Source organism: Amblyomma maculatum, chromosome 11 (assembly GCF_055883805.1).
Source record: "Amblyomma maculatum isolate TAMU_Amacu chromosome 11, ASM5588380v1, whole genome shotgun sequence".
Lineage (NCBI taxonomy): Eukaryota > Metazoa > Arthropoda > Arachnida > Ixodida > Ixodidae > Amblyomma > Amblyomma maculatum.
This window is the reverse complement of record NC_139354.1, coordinates 147,011,632-147,027,032: the sequence shown is the minus strand read 5'-3', so window position 1 is coordinate 147,027,032 and position 15,401 is coordinate 147,011,632. Positions and strand designations below refer to the sequence as shown.

At 46.0% G+C, this 15,401-nt stretch overlaps 1 long non-coding RNA gene across 1 annotated transcript; it reads right to left on the bottom strand.

The window, feature by feature from the left end:
- Positions 1-257: 257 nt before the first annotated feature.
- Positions 258-13,662, bottom strand: LOC146175136 (uncharacterized). The gene is made up of 3 exons (XR_014701850.1): positions 13,330-13,662; positions 10,922-11,007; positions 258-365 (listed from the first exon to the last, which is right to left on the bottom strand). It is a non-coding gene; the product is annotated as an uncharacterized LOC146175136 (long non-coding RNA).
- Positions 13,663-15,401: the final 1,739 nt, after the last annotated feature.

The following is a 15,401-nucleotide window of genomic DNA, read 5'->3' as shown; positions in this document are numbered from 1 at the left end:
GGCGGGGGGGGGGGGGAGATAAACCGCAACAAGGGAAGAGGACTTCTCCAAATGGCTCACCGACAGCAATAAGAGCAGGAGCCTTCTCCGGTTCCTAACGGAAAATAATTTGCACGGGTTCTTATAATATGCCTTATGGCAAGCTTGCGTAATAAAAAAAAAAGAAAAAACAGCGCGCGCATGCAGTAGTGCAACGATCGAGTGACACAGTTCGCACAATGTTACAAGTGGCTCACAAATGCACATTTATTTTTGTCCCAGATTTTCCAGGAACAGCGGGTACAAATCATCAGCCAGCTGGATGGAATGGAAGTGGACCTCGCAGGAGATGGGCGTTGCGACTCCCCGGGCTACAGCGCCAAGTACTGCACGTACAACGTTGTTATCATTCAGACTGACCATATTCTACAATGGGAACAGGTAAGAATAGGAGAGGTAAGGCAATGCTGCGATACGAAAATTGACAAGCTGCAATTCATATTAACTGTGTGAAGTCAGCTGTAGTGCCCAATAGTGCGAGCATGGGGCCTGGCCTCAACTAACGAGTCTCAGTGCAGTCTTTAACAAAAGGCGCCAATTTCTGCATATTATTAGGAGAAATTTATTTCAGCCTCACCAAGAGTGCTCTTGGCAAGTGCTGCTTGCATGTCTATATATAAAAAGAATCAAATTAATCATTATATAATACAAACAATTGGATTACAAAATGTTTCATCTTTGCAAACCATTGGGGAAGAGGTACATTTGCTGACATATATTATTATGTAATGAGGTTTTAATTTCATCTACCTACAAACTGCCGCCCAGCTATCTGGACATATTGCAAGAGCAGCAAATCGCCCATACAGCACTACTTTGATGCTTGGCGCATTACTAAAGATGCATGCAGTTGCTTGCTTTAATAATTAGGGCGAATACATGGTAATAACATTATTCTATACTGAATTTACTAAGTTAAAAGCTGTGAGCAGGTCAAAGGGCTGTGAAGCAATAGAACCATGGATCCAGACAATCTCAAGTCTATGTTGCTACCTTGGGCCAGGGTAATGATGACCTGATCATCAGCATGTAGTGCAGCCTGTTGAGCCACATATGCGATAAGCGTGATGGCCATGATAGACCATACAGCAAATGTATGCATTAGCTTTTGCAAACAGGCAATGGATGAGCAGAGGTAATCTGTTTTGCATAGGTTTTTTTTTTTGTAAAGTTTTCACTTTGATGCTGTTCGGAAGGTGCACGGCTCACACTTGTGGCATTTGTCAACCAATGATAAATTTAAGAGATAGGTAATGCAAATAGAACTTCACGGAAAAAAACTTTTTACACATCTGCACATTACAGCAAGACATAGCCAAGAAAGAATCCCATAATGAAGTGAAGAAACAACATAATGTAAATGTGAGTGCTGAGACTGCGAGATTAATTTAATACTGAGGCAGCTTGTTTATAACGCCAGTAAGAAACACAAAAACAATGGGATGTTCTATACTTTCTTATACTGACAATTGTTTGGTCAACAACACCTCTTAGATTTCTTGTCACAGTAAAATAGCAGTACAAGACCAGGTGTCTTTTAACGAATATGTTGCTAAAACTGTTTTCAACTGCAATGCAGCAGCTGTAAGCAGGTTCAGCATCTATGATTGACTAGAATACACACCAACACTACCAACTCATCAGTCAAATATATATATATACCGTCAGCGCGTTGTTTTTCCTTCCGCTTTGCATTTCATGCTCTTTATTCCAATAATCATCATAAGAGGAATTCCTGTAAATGTCAACAGCATAAACAAAAAAAAAATGTTTGCCTTGCACTCGCAGACTGTTCGCTCCTTTAAATGCTATATATATATATATATATATATATATATATATATATATATATATATATATAAATGCTATATATATATATATATATATATATATATATATATATGTACATTTTTTACAGATTCATGTGCTTTCAGGAAGCTAAACTGCATTCTCATTAACTCCCTGTTCCTGAAGGACATTCGACAACTCTCCCCTAAAGCCCAAACATCCTCCCTTGAATCATTTCATAATTTCGTCATCAGATTTGCACCTGTTACGACCGTGCATCATCCGCACTTGCGCGCTCTATTGTTCGCCTGTGGGCATGGATAAGTGCTGTGGATATGTGGTGTTGGTACAATGGCTCTAAGTGAGCCTGTTTCAAGGAATCCTGTTTTGTAAGCCTGTTTTGCTTTGTGGACACCCTGCAAATGCCAAATTGACCCTGTCAAGAGAACATCTAGAAAAACACAAAGAAATGTCCCCCTGCGGGAAATAGCCGGAAGTGCTTTCGTTCAATTGTTTACCCTTCCCGTCGAGAAGTGCTATCGTCCAGTGAGGAAAGCCTACTGGACAAAGGAGACCACAGAGTGACAAGTCCGCTGACCTGCAGGACAAGAAAGGAGCATGACGCATACGGCCATTAAATGATTTCCCGGGAATGCAGGAAAGATTTGCAATTGTCGAAAACGGACAATGCTGGGAGCGTATGCGGCGCGCACGTGCACTTGGGTTTCTGAGAAGTAAATCCACTTGCCCGAACCAGCCTATCCATTCTTGGCTGAAGAATAGAAATGTACCTCCTCGCAGTTCCCAAGCTTTTCCCGCCAACAAGTGACCAGGCTCAACGAAACAATGCCGGGCCAGTCAGTGCTTCAGACCATCAGTGCAGTGATGTGTTCGATTGGATGCCGATATCTGAGGGGCGTGCCCTGGATTTGGTTGGTCAGCATCTTCTGAGAGGGGCTGGACATTGGGGGTTTTAAGGACGCTGCAGAGCACGAAAGGTCGCTCTGAGCCCTGGGTGAACGGCTCATCCAGTCGCTTCTCGCTATGAACTCTTAACGCTTGCCATTTTGCTGATGTACCCTTCTTTTTCTTGTAAATAATCTTGTAAATAAGTTTTCTCAAAGTGCCATTAAACCTGCTTGTATATATTTTACCAACTTCGAAGATTCAGTCCTTCTTCAACCCCGAGTCTCTGCACGCTACCAAGTGAAGGCCGGGTCGACTTAGCCCCAGCGTCACGACAACTGGTGACCAGCGTTGGGATCTGGATCTACAAGCTACAACATCTGGTGATTCAAGGTGGATCAGAATCTACAAGCCACAACATCTGGTGATCGGAGGTGGCATCTCAAGCAACAAGCAGGAGCAACAATCGGCCAACAAGAAAGCAGCTCGGAACATCGATCGCATGTGTGGGTGAGTGCTTGGCTTTTCTTCTGATGTGGACCAGGTTCTAGAACAGGGTTAGATTTTAGAACTGGTAAAAAGTGTTGAAACGCCTTTAGGTTTGGTAGTTCGCACTGTCGTTTTGGAAGTAGCCGACACTCGGAGCGATCATGGACCTACAAAAGCTGCAGAAACCGGAACTGTTGCAATTGTGTGAGGAATTGGGAATTGATACAAGTGGTTTGGCACGAAAACCTTTGATTATAAAGGCAATCACAGATTTGGGAGCCGATGATGAGGAGCTCAGTGAAGCATGGAACCTCATCGCCCATAAAAAGGAGGAGCAGCTCAGACAGCAGAAAGAGCGGGAAAAAGAGGAAAAGAGGCGTGAGCGTGAACTTGAGAGGGAAAAAGAGGAAAGGGAGCGCGAACGTGAGAGGGAAAGAGAGGAAAAGAAGCTAGACATTGAGCTCCGGAAATTAGAACTAGAGTTGAGCAAGAAGTTGGGCGATTGTCCCCAGCTAGCGGTACCTCGTCTCAACAAGGAGGCAGATTTCAAGATGTCAAAGTACATGCAGCCATATGTGATATCAGGGGATATCGGTCTGTATCTGGCTAACTTTGAGCGAACCTGCGAAAAACTGTCCTTCCAGCGAGACACTTGGTCTCAGAGATTATTGACGGTTCTGCCCTGCGAGGCAGCGGAGGTTGTCGCGCGGCTAAGCAAGGAGGACGCGGACAGCTACGAGAAGGTCAAAGCTTGCCTTCTGAGAAATTATAGGCTTAGCGCCGAGGCGTTCAGACAACGTTTTCGGAAAGCTACCAGGTCCAGGGACGAGAGTTACCCTGAATTCCTATGCAATTTAAGAGTCAATTTGGGCGAGTGGCTAAAGAGCACTGATTCCTACAGTGGTAGGGACGCTGTAGTCGAGCGAATTCTTTTGGAGCAGTTTTATAACTGCCTCCCAGAAAATGAAAGAAATTGGTTACAGGACCGAGGCGACATTAAGTCGGCAACTGAAGCTGCCTAACTCATTGAGGAGTACGCTTCGCGCCGACAATTCAGCAACCCAGCAGTGGAGAGGCCCCGCAATCCCAAGTTGAGTGTGATTAACCGTCAGAAAAGGCACTTTGCTAGATTTGCAAACGAAGAAAGGAAGGCTTCTTCAGGCAAACGCCCTAGAAAGGACGGCAGTGAGAAAAGTGGGGAAGCGACCAACGCGCAGAACACAAAGAACAAGCTTGGGGCTAGGAAGCCGCTCACATGCTTTAGGTGTAATGAGCAGGGTCACATTGCCGTCAACTGCCGGAAAGAAAAGATTGCTTTCTCGTATGTCAGTGACTGCGATGAAAATATGCAGCTTTTATAACCTTACATGCATGACCTAGTAGTCAACGGGAAGCCTTGCAAGGTACTGCGCGATTCGGCCGCAACGATGGATGTTGTCCATCCGGCGTATGTGTCGCCTTCCGACTATACAGGACAGCGTGCATGGATCCGCCAGGTAGTGGAGGAACAGAGTGTGTGCTTGCCAATCGCGAACATGGTCATCGAGGGCCCTTTCGGCGAGTTAACAACCGAGGCTGCCGTTTCAGGAAAGCTCCCTAAGTGTTATCCGTATTTGTTTTCCAACAAATCGGACATGCTACTGCGAAAGAGGGGCATCCTTTTCGGAGACAGAGTTGTGCAAGCCCTAACACGTTCAAAGGCGCGAGAACTAGCTACACTGCTCATTCCAGAAAAATCCACAGCGGAGGAAACGGCAGTTAAAACAGTGGTAAATGCGGAAGATAGCAGGTCAGAAAACTTTGAGAGCGAGGCATCTCAGATAAGTCAACTTGAAAGTGAGCTTGATGAGACGCGGAATGAGGACGTTCTTGAGAGTAACCTCTTGCCGCCAGTGTCTAGTAATCTCACGAGACTTTTAAGTGGAACCCGAGATGACTTAGCTATGGAGCAAGCCAATGATCCCAAGATACAGGAGATAAGGGAGCGCCACCGCGCCACTAAGACAGCAAAGAATATTTCTTTTGAGATGAGAAAGGGAGTGCTGTATCGCTTATTCAAGGATAAGCGCGGAGTAGAGCGGGACCAATTAGTCGTTCCCCAAAAGTACCGCGGAGACTTACTGCGACTTTTCCATGGCAGCTCGTGGTCATGTCACCTTGGAATAAGGAAAACAAAGCAGAGGCTGTTGCAAGAATACTATTGGCCTGGATGTTTTAAGGACACAGAAAATTTTGTACGGTCATGCGACACGTGCCAGCGGGTTGGAAAGGCGCAAGATAAGTGGAAAGCTCCGATGGTGTTAGTACCAATCATTACCGAGCCGTTTCACCGGTTAGTAATAGATGTAGTTGGGCCACTTCCTGTGACAGAGTCAGGGTACCGTTATATCCTCACTATGTTATGCCCAGCCACAAAGTTTCCAGAGGCTGTTCCGCTGCGCGAGGTGACGTCCGAGAGTGTAGTGGATTCGCTGCTGTCAGTGTTTGCACGAGTTGGATTCCCTTCCGAGGTCCAAAGTAATCAGGGTAGCGTTTTCACGAGTGTCCTCACCACCTCATTTCTCGAGCGATGCGGCATAAAGGTAGTGCATAGCTTGATCCATCATCCGCAGAGCAACAGCGTAGAAAGATGGCACTCTGTTTTCAAACGAGTCCTGAGGGGACTGTGCTATGAAAACAAGCGCGAATGGGATACCTGCCTGCCTGCAGCACTTTTCGCTTTGCGGTCAGTGCTGCACGAATCCACTGGATTTAGCCCCGCCGAGTTGGTGTACGGAAGGTCACTGCGCTCACCTTTGCGAATGGTGCGCGAAGCCTGGGAGGGGCGCGGAGAAGACCCAACAGTAGTAGAATTCATTCTGAACCTCTTGAATCGCTTACATAACACTAAGGAACTCGTTGAGGCCAGCATGAAGTCAGCCCAGGCTCGTTCCAAAGTGTACTATGATAAGTCAGCCCGTCAAAGGACGTTTTGTATCGGGAACCAGGTGATGTTGCTGAGAAGTTGAAGGCAGAATAAGCTCGAAGTACAGTGGGAAGGACCGGCTGAAGTCGTTGCAAAGCTTTCTAACACTAACTACGCAGTGAAAATCCCCAGTAGGCGTAAAGAAGTGCGCATTTATTATTGCAATCTTATGAAGCCTTATGTGCAGAGGGAAGCCGTGGTAAATCTAACGTTAAACCTTCCCGAGGAGATGGGGGACAATTTGATTTGCCTCAGCGGAAAAGGAAGCAACGCTCAGGAGCTTCTCAAAAAGACGGAGCAGAGAGGAGAACTAAAGAAATCCCAGCAGTCCGATCTGGGCGAAATAATAACAGAGTTTGAGGCCTGCTTCGTGGACAGGCCAGGCACGACTGATTTGACTGAGCACGATATTGAGCTGACTTCAGACGTGCTAGTGCGATCAAGGTGCTACCGATTTTCTCCAAGGCAAAGAGAAATTCTGGATAGGGAAGTAACTCGCATGCTGGAATTGGGAGTAATAAAACCCTCGAAAAGCGATTATGCTTCGCCTATGATCTTAGTAGAAGCTCCAGGTAAAGACCCTAGGCCTGTGGTAGACTACCGAAAGCTAAATTCTCTCACCAGGGATCAAGTGTATCCTATTCCGAATATTGAGGAGAGAGTAGAACAGGTCAGTAGAGCGGCATATGTGACTACGCTGGACCTTACTCGAGGATACTGGCAAGTACCGCTCACTGAACGCGCCAGCAGATACGCGGCTTTCGTCACTCCGACGGGCAGCTACCAGCCAACAATGATGAGTTTCGGGCTCAAAAATGCTCCATTTTGTTTTTCCCGACTCATGGATAGGGTTTTAAAGGGGTGTGAAACATTCGCGGTGCCTTATTTAGACGACATTGCGGTTTTTTCCGACTCATGGGCGGACCATATGGTACCGTCTGTTGCAGAAGTTTGCGGCCCAACGCGCCGGGCAGAGGAGCAGTATCGCTCCCGAGAGGCGGCGCTGCGCACGCCGGCGCTGCCTGGTGACGTAGCTATAAAGAGGGAGGAGGCTTGTTCTCTTCTCCTCATCCCGCGGTTGATATCGCACATCTTTGCTCTCAGCCGCGGGGTGAGGGAAAGAGTACAAGCCTCCTCACTCTTTATAGCTGCGTCACCAGGCAGCGCCGGCGGGCGCAGCGCCGCCTCTCGGGAGCGATACTGCTCCTCTGCCCGGCGCGTTGGGCCGCAAACTTCTGCAACAGACGGTACATCTAAGAGCTGTACTGAGCCTTTTGCGTCAAGCTGGACTAACCGTAAAGGCCGAGAAATGTTGCCTGGCAAGGGCGACCGTGGACTACTTGGGTCACAATGTAGGTCAAGGTTTCAGGAAACCCAGCGAGATTAAGATTTCTGCGGTAGCAGACTACCCGCGGCCGAGCACGAAGACGGAAATTCGAGCATTCCTGGGTCTGACTGGGTACTACAATCACTACATCCCTAACTATTCAGCTTTGGCTAGCCCTCTGACCGACGCTCTCCGCAAGACAGAACCGACAAATGTAGTCTGGGACGAACAAAAGGAAGCCTCCTTTGTAAACCTGAAGGCTGTGCTGATTAGCCGTCCGGTATTGCGAGCTCCAGACTATGGCCGAGAATTCACGGTCCAGTGTGATGCCAGTGATCGAGGGTTAGGTGCCGTTCTCTGCCAGAGAGATGACGACGGTAATGAGCACCCCGTGCTCTACCTGAGCAGAAAACTGAGTTCTAGAGAGAGGGCTTATTGCGCGTCAGAGAAAGAGTGCGCTTGCATTGTATGGGCCATTCAAAAATTGCAGTGCTATCTTGGAGGGGCCAAATTCACCGTAGAGACGGACCATTGTCCCCTGGCTTGGCTGCAAACTGCGACATCGAAGAACAGTCGCCTTCTTAGGTGGAGCTTGATTTTACAACAGTACAATTTTGAAATAAGATACAAAAAGGGGAAGTTAAATGGGAATGCGGACGCGCTTAGCCGCTCTTTCTAAGCGGTCCGAGATGTTCCTCACCATGTATCCAAATTGATAATCAGGTTTTTTTTTTTTTTCGTGCGCTTGTATATGTGTGACTATGTAAAGCAGCACGTTTGGTTTTCTAGGAATACGTGGGTCCTGAACGTCTTGAGAGTGAGCTTTCCTCGAACAACAATGGCAGTTTTCTTTTGACCTGGTCTCTTCAGACGGGAGCCGAGTGCTTGCTTGGACATGTGGTTGAGTTTCAGACAGCTCGAGCAATTTGGCCTACGACAATCAAGACAACGCGACAAGCAACAGCGAGCTTCAAGCGTTCATGTGCAGGCCATTAAGTCGTCTCTTCATGCAGCAGCTGCGACTGCTGCCCTCCGAGACTCTTCTGGCGGGGGAGGAGGCTGTTACGACCGTGCATCATCCGCACTTGCGCGCTCTATTGTTCGCCTGTGGGCATGGATAAGTGCTGTGGATATGTGGTGTTGGTACAATGGCTCTAAGTGAGCCTGTTTCCAGGAATCCTGTTTTGTAAGCCTGTTTTGCTTTGTGGACACCCTGCAAATGCCAAATTGACCCTGTCAAGAGAATGTCTAGAAAAACACAAAGAAATGTCCCCCTGCGGGAAATAGCCGGAAGTGCTTTCGTTCAATTGTTCACCCTTCCCGTCGAGAAGTGCTATCGTTCAGTGAGGAATGCCTACTGGAAAAAGGAGACGACAGAGTGACACGTCCGCTGACGTGCAGGACAAGAAAGGAGCATGACGCGTACGGCCATTAAATGATTTCCCGGGAATGCAGGAAAGATTTGCAATTGTCGAAAACGGACAATGCTGGGAGCGTATGCGGCGCGCACGTGCACTTGGGTTTCTGAGAAGTAAATCCACTTGCCGGAACCAGCCTATCGATTCTTGGCTGAAGAATAGAAATGTACCTCCTCGCAGTTCCCAAGCTTTTCCCGCCAACAAGTGACCAGGCTCAACGAAACAATGCCGGGCCAGTCAGTGCTTCAGACCGTCAGTGCAGTGATGTGTTCGATTGGATGCCGATATCTGAGGGGCGTGCCCTGGATTTGGTTGGTCAGCATCTTCTGAGAGGGGCTGGACATAGGGGGTTTTAAGGACGCTGCAGAGCACGAAACGGCGCTCTGAGCCCTGGGTAAACGGCTCATCCAGTCGCTTCTCGCTATGAACTCTTAACGCTTGCCATTTTGCTGATGTACCCTTCTTTTTCTTGTAAATAATCTTGTAAATAAGTTTTCTCAAAGTGCCATTAAACCTGCTTGTATATATTTTACCAACTTCGAAGATTCAGTCCTTCTTCAACCCCGAGTCTCTGCACGCTACCAAGTGAAGGCCGGGTCGACTTAGCCCCAGCGTCACGACACTCCCAAATCAATTGCATACTCGGACGATGGGATGCAAGCAAGGTAAGTTGAATGAAAGAGAAGGATACGACATTTTTTTACTCCAGTGCCAATACGCATTCCAACTTTTCTGCATTGCATATGCAAACAATCAATCCTTGCATGAAGCATTTAATGTATGCTCATAATATTGTCATTGTAAAAGGAACAGAGGCCAGAGGAAATAGAACTCAGTAAAAAAAAAAAAAATCAGAAGTTCATCTATGAAAGCCTGTGCTTCATTCGCACCATATCCTTTTCCTCCTTTCGATTCTTCAACTTGCTAAGTAGCTCAACTAAGCAGATCGCGTTTAGTTAATGCTACAATAGCCACTACGACCAGCACTACCCTTAGTACAGTGCTTTATCTGGAGCTGTCATGTTATCAGGCCAGGTAATATGAGACCTTACAATTACGACTCACAGGAGTCAATTCTGACATCTGCCAAAAAAGGGCACCCACTATATCAACTGAATCCCAACTCCTGCTCAAAGTATGCACCCAATGAGAAATTTTCCACAAACCTTCCATCCTGACATTAACTACTCTGCTGTAAAATTAGCTGAACCTATCTTGTGTCTTTCTCTTCGAATCTCAATACTGCTGCCATGTCAAAGGTAGTTTTCATACATTTTGAGGAGACTGCGGTGCACACTTCTGACATTCTAAGAATGCTTCATATAATATCGTAAAAACATATTTGCTAGCATGGTAGCAATAGCCATTCTATAATCCCCTTCTATAGAAAAAGTGAGACAGGAGGCTGCAGACTGCACAGGCCATCTAAGGGTCCTCATTGGAAGTCACTGCTCTTATGTTAGAATAGGCAGATGGGATGACATAAAGAACGAAGTTGAGGGCAAGCATGAAGCGCAGGCTGAAAAAACACCTCGTCTCTCTGTTGTGCTCCTCATCTTAGTGCAGTCCCAAGACACAGGCAGTTTTTAAAGAACTGGAAGTTATCAGCGCAAGTTTCCGACCCCTCTAGAACCATCTCGAATGTCCCGAGGCTACTGTATTGAAGCTGCAAGAATGCTCAAGGTTCACTTGACCACTTGAACTAATGATGATCGCTAGAATACAACAGCAGGGAGCACACAGGTGATTCACGATATGATGTTGTATAGCCCATGTCATACATTCATTTTGCTGCTTGGAGATCATTGCATCACATTCTTAATTCTAAAGGCGCTGAACATAGTAGCTAAATCAGAAGCAATTTCTGCTGCAGTGTTGTGAATATAATGCATAATGGTTCCTTATGGTAGCCTCTTCTGTATGATTTTGCTGGTAGGCAACAAGAAACACATTTTTTTTCCAAAGTATGAAAAATTAATTCATATTTACCTTCTTTATAGGTCACATCTGGCTGTAATTCACTTTAATGAAAATTCCTCAAGGCTCCAGGCACAGACAAAAAAAGGAGATGACCGCTGGAAAGTAAAGATGGCAAAAGCAAGGAAAGGACATTTCAGTGTCGCTCCAGTGAAAACGCAGCCTACGTTTTGTAAGTTCAAAGTTTGTTCTACTTATAATATTACACGAAAAACTAAGTGCACTGTTGTAATCTCGATGACTATTTCATGCAGCGTACGTCCACAAGCTCCTCCAAGATGTGGAGAAACGGTCTGAGGGCTCTTCGCACAGAGAGACAGCTGCAAGCACAGCTTCAGAGCGTCACTTTATGACGGATGCCTATGAAAGACCGTCAAAAGAAGAACTGATTGCTGCTCACAGACACAGATTTGCTCTTCACAATGACTAGTCAATTACACAGTACAACTGTCAGTGTGCTTAACCTAAATGCTAAACAGACTGGCATCATTTTTTAAAAATACATAGCGCAACAAACATAGGACAAGCGAGTAGACGGGAAAAGCGCTGACTATCAACTGCATGATTTATTGAAAGAACACTAATATATACAAAAATGCTCTGACAACCAAGTGCGCATGTTCGCAGATAAAACAACATTTCAAGTTTTATCTGTGAACATGCGCACTTGATTGTCAGAGCATTTTTGTATATATTAGTGTTCTTTCAGTAAATCATGCAGTTGATAGTCAGCGCTGTTCCCGTCTACTCGCTTGTCCTATGTTTGTTGCACTGTGTATTTTTAAAAAATGATGCACCAACTAGCTCAACTCGCAGTTCTTTTGAGACTGACATCAGCGCCGCAAAGCATTGGCCACTGGAGCCAAGAAAATTGTTTCAATATGTTTGCTGCGGCTGACAATAGCTGGAGCGCAGTTTCATATGACTTTTGTTGTCTGAGTGAGTGCAATCTTGTACCCATATCTCTGCGTTTTCCTTGTGGCTGCGGCTAAGCAAAAGTGCACACAAAACATGTTGCCGTTTGCTTATCGCGGCAACTACACATGGTGTGCGACCATTCGCAGGCCTTTCAAGTATTATATCAAAGCTGCCGCTTGAAACAAAAGTAAAAAAGGCAGAGCAACTGTGGGTTCAAGGTGTGTAAGGCTAGATTGCGAATAAATATGCCAGTCAGAGTTTTTCAGCTTCTTGAGGCCAAACTAGAAGCAAATGGAAATTTCAAGTGAGCCGGTTTCACAAGTGTCCATGTAACATCTCTCTTTTCATGGGCTTGCTGTTCCCCATCCGTTAAGCTACACAGTTTACAAGACAACAGTGTAATTATGCTGATTATTATTATGTGCGTGAAATAATACAGTGTTCTTAGCGGCAATTTAAACTGCTGAGCGACTCAATCAACTTCATTCAGATTTTTTTCCTCCTGTCGACAGAAAAACAAATGCTAAGGTAGGAACAAAAGGCTACTAATACAGTAGCTTGACGAGGTTTTTACCCCTGTTTGACATGGACGACAGACAGTCATATTTTTACAGTGATCTGCTAGCGAAAAAAAAAAAAAAGATCAGCAAGTAAAAGAAATGTGCAATATGGTCAGGTGCTGTGTCAGAAACAAAGTGTGAGAAATGTACATGTATTTACATTCACTTGCCACTGACTCTTGTACACACTTTGAGTATCTTTAATGCGCAGAACATAAAAGAAAGACATGGTGACAAAAAAAAATGTTAATATGTCACATACATTCGAATGTACATCGGCTCAAGCATAAGAAACAACAAGGTGGTCAGTTATAAAACTAAGAAAGCACAGTTTTTCGCCGAGGAGAGCAATTCTCTAGGAATAATCTCGAAATAAAGTCATTTTCTTTGTTTCTTCGGTGCGTCCTCATCACTGCACGTCATGTGAAACCTTGCAAGGGCCAGATACAGCATGCGTATCCTAATACTACATGTTTACCGCGGCGGCTTGTACCTCTCCGGCTCTACCGCTCAGTCGTTTGTGGTGAAACTGCGCACGGAGCTTTGATATTACGGTAAACTTTATTTGCTCGTGGGAAGTTAGGTAAGGGTGCTTAATTCGTTGCTGCTGCGTACAATTCAAACCCGCAGTCTGTACCGGGATCGGGGCCGAAAGCCGCCAAAGCCGGCGCACGATTCCGCGGGTTCGCGCACGGCCGAGTCAGGTAGGCGCAGTTGTCTTAGGTAATTTACTATAAGGCAAAAGTTTATAACCTACAAACTTACTACGACACAAAACGCAACCTCCGTGAGTAGTTTCACGCAAGCAAGTCAACGGTTAAGACGGTAGGGTTTTAATAGCCGCCACAGTAATGATGCATCACAACAATTACTAACTCATTGCACCTGTGAAACCGTCGCTTTTCTGTGCGCTATGTTCAAGCTAGTAAACACATTACTTACCAGCGTATGTTGTCGCCTTGACTTGATCCGAGGTGCGTATTTTGGTTTGGTGGACACAGGAACGGAGCAGCGGTTGCCTCCGAAATTTTGCTGCACTGCGTAAGGCGCAGTGAAGTGGGGCCCGACATTTAAAGCACCGACTTAATGCTGTAAACCTGTAAGCCGACTTCGAAGTTCATTCCGCATGGGAGACACAAGAAACGAGAACATTCACAGGCGGAAAGTGCCCCGCAAGTACACTGCAAGGAACTGAAACGAGATCGCCGCTTGCGACCGCGCCGCGATTGCCGTGGTGCCTGCGCGCCTGCGCTGCCTGCATGCTGCCTGCGCCGCCGTCTGCGCGAAGGGCAAAGATGCGCGCGTGCGCGCGCGAGACCGGAAGTGCAGGAAAAAAAAGCTTTGAAAAAATGTTTCTGTCTACAGAACATCCTAATTTTCTTTCCTGATAATTAAAAGTTAAGCGTATTTGAATTTTTCTGGCATAAGCGATAGTTTAATGGCTGTGTGACGTCGCAAAGAAGCAGACCAATAGTCATTCGAAAACGCATGCACGTAACAGCGTTGCACCGAGGAGAAGGAGGACTGGCAAAAGTCGAAGGAAAGAACGCGCCAACTTTCGAATGGGATTGTGGGACCTGCACTGCGCGTAGACGTGTATTATTGCGTTCAAATGTGTATCGCAGCATAATCTAGCGACTGAGATAGTTTGTGAGGAGTGCTCGGGAGGTGTTTGTGGGCCCCTTTAATGCTAGATGTCGCGAGATGAACCTTTATCAGTTTCTCTGCCACGCAAGATGCGCGTGACAGAGATGCGCGTATCAGTTCTGTTTCGAAGATTCCGACCAGTCGCGCATGTTTTTACAATGTTCCAGGTTGTGCTGGTAACAGTTCGCGACGTTATCTTGATAGTTCGTAGCAGCATTTAAATTGAGCGTTGATGTGTGTGACAGGCATTCTTAGTTCGACTACCGACGAGCACGTTTGTTGCTATCGCCGCCGCTGAGTTGTTTAGTTCTTATGCTGGCGCAAGTCAGTCCATTAAAGAGTTAATTTCAGTATCATCACGCCTGTGTCTTTGTCACCACTACGTGACCATATATATATATATATATATATATATATATATATATATATATATATATATATATATATATATATATATATATATATATATATATATATATATATATATACCCATTTTTACCGGTGGGTGTCCGGCGGTGGGTTTCGAGGTGGTCAGTTCGAAACCCACCGCCGGACACCCACCGGTAAAAATGGGTACAAGCGTCCCCCGGCCTGGCGCTCGGCTTTTCCAGGGGTGTGCGTTTGGGAGAAGCTCCGTAAACCCCGCTGCGCGCCCCTCCTCCGCAGTGGGCCCAAACCCAGTTTCGAACCTCGCAGCCTGCAAAGGTGGTTCTGTTTGTCTTTCAAAGGTACTTCCTTTGACCCCTCACCTGAAGTGCTCCCTTAGAGCCTCAGCTGCAGCAGTCATATATATATATATATATATATATATATGAAAGCATTGGGGATTGTACTTTATGTCCTCTTTTTTACTTCGGTAATCCCATAAATTAGTAATGTGGTAATGTAGTAATGTAGAACTTAATACTTTAGGTTCGTATACCGGCAACATTAATACCCAAGAAAGTAGCAGGTGGAAAAGCGGCCGATGTAGCTCAGTTGGAAGAGCACCGGACGCGATATTCGGAGGTCGTGGGTCGTGGGTTCGGTTCCCACCATCGGCACGTTGTTTTTCCTTCTACTTTGTGTATATATTTCGCCTAAACAGATTACATTACCAATGTATGTGATTACCGAAGTAAAAATAAAAAAAAAAGAAAAAGTAAAATTCCCAATCTTTCCTTAGCCTCGCCGACTGTTGGTATTTTTCCTTCATGTATTATAACGAGCATCCTTGTTTCCCCTTCATTTATCTACATGTAGCTTACGCGGGTCTCGGTTCTGGCAGTCTTGAAGCCGTAGGTAGCGTGAGAGGGTTCTAGCACAGCTTCCGCCCTCGCTCTAGATCACGTTCTATGTGACGCTGGCGGTAACCCACGAAGTTCCAA